Source organism: Chrysochloris asiatica, unplaced genomic scaffold (assembly GCF_000296735.1).
Source record: "Chrysochloris asiatica unplaced genomic scaffold, ChrAsi1.0 scaffold00177, whole genome shotgun sequence".
Taxonomy (NCBI): domain Eukaryota; kingdom Metazoa; phylum Chordata; class Mammalia; order Afrosoricida; family Chrysochloridae; genus Chrysochloris; species Chrysochloris asiatica.
The window spans coordinates 5,036,592-5,038,326 of record NW_006408695.1 but is presented as its reverse complement, the minus strand read 5'-3'; the positions used below and the strand labels follow the sequence as shown (position 1 = coordinate 5,038,326).

Genomic DNA, 1,735 nt, shown 5'->3' with positions numbered 1-1,735 from the left:
TCTTCTACACCGGATCAGATATTTTAAAAATTCGTGGACAAAAGGTCATTTTTTTAATTATGTTTTCCATGAACTTTTTGAAGCTGCTCCATGTAGTTCTTCTGCTCCAAGGTAGATGAGGCCCTGGTTTGTAGAGACTATTCATTCTGTAATTGGCACTCATTTATTAGTTTGTTGTACTGTGGTGCTGTGATGCTGGAGACAATGCCTCTGGGACCCAGCAGGGTATTTAAAATGGTAGACAGGATTCAACGGAGCTTCCAAATTAAGACAAGTAAGGAAGGAGAGTTGTTGAACAACTTCTGAATTGTTAGCTACTGAAAATCATATTTATAGCAGCAGAACATTATCGCCACTCAGGTTAGAAGGCAACTCAAAATACAACTGGGGAAGCGCAACCTCCTCAAAGTAGAGTTGATCTTAATGACATGAATGGAGCAAAGCTTTCAGGACCTTCACTTGCTGACGGGGCACAACTCAAAATGAGAAGAAACAGCTGTAAACATTTTTTAATAATTAGAACCTGGAATCTAAGAAGTATGAATCTAGGAAAATTGGAAGTTGTCAAAAATGAAATGCTGTAATTGTCAGCAGGGGGGTGGGGGGGGCACAGAGGGTAAAACATTCAGCTGCTAAACAAAAGGTCTGTGGTTTGAACCCTCCAGCCACTTCGGGAGGTCAAGATGTGACCATCAGCTTCCATTCTAGAAAACCCCAGGCTTGGAAACTGTACCACAGTTCTACTCTTTGCTCTCAGGTCACTATAAGTTGGGTATTGGTGTTTTCACAGCAGCATTAACCATGTAATGTATCATAGATCACTTTTTGAAGGGAAAAAATATTCATACACACACACATGCATGCGTAATTTACCATTTAAAAATATTTATTGTATTAGAAATACATAAGGTAAAGTGATTCTCCAAGTGTGTACCTGAGGTTAACATCAGCTTCACCTTAGAACTTGTTAGAAATGTAATTTCTCTGGCCTTCTCAGACCTTCAGAATCAAAATGTGGCAAGCGGTTCCCTTTAATCTGTTATAACAAGGCCTCCACATGATTTATGTAGACTAAAGTCTGTGAACCCTTCATCTGGAATGATGTGTTTCAGACTGAATTCCTGACACCATTCCATGTGTTGTGAAGCACAGAAAGCTCCCAGCAGCTGATTTTTACTTTTAGTCAAAATACTTAATAAAAGCTATATGATGAATTGAATGGCAATGCCAATTTAAGTGCTTTTTTTTTTTTTTTTTTAACATCGTGGAAGTTAGTAATTAAGTTGCTAATGTTTATTGAATACTTAAATGTGAACAGCATTTGATAGATATGAGCTCATTTAACCCTTACAACAATTGCATGAGGAACTAAGGCCCAGAGAGTTCATAAATTGCTGAAGGTCACAAAGCTGGCAGTTGCTTTCAAAAACCAGGTTTCAAACCTGTATTGTCCCAAACCAAAAGATAAGCAAAAAAAGAAATGATTATGTGTCCTCACCATCATCCAAGATAGAATGATACTTACTTTTGTTATTTATAGAAATGTGTTGTTGTTTTTACATCTCCTTTCCTAATGTGACATACATACATATTTGTTGTTGTTGTTAAATGCCGTCGAGTCGGTTCCGACCCATAGCGACCATGAACAGGGTTTCTGAGGCTGTAAATTTTTGTGGGAGCAGAAAGCCTCATCTTTCTCCCACGGATCAGCTGGTAGTTTTGAACTGCTGACCTT

At 38.3% G+C, this 1,735-nt stretch overlaps 1 protein-coding gene across 4 annotated transcripts in view; it reads left to right on the top strand.

Moving 5' to 3' along the window:
* Positions 1-1,735, top strand: part of LPP (LIM domain containing preferred translocation partner in lipoma) — a 938,906-nt gene that overhangs the window by 472,908 nt on the left and 464,263 nt on the right. The gene's annotated exons all lie outside the window — the stretch shown is intronic.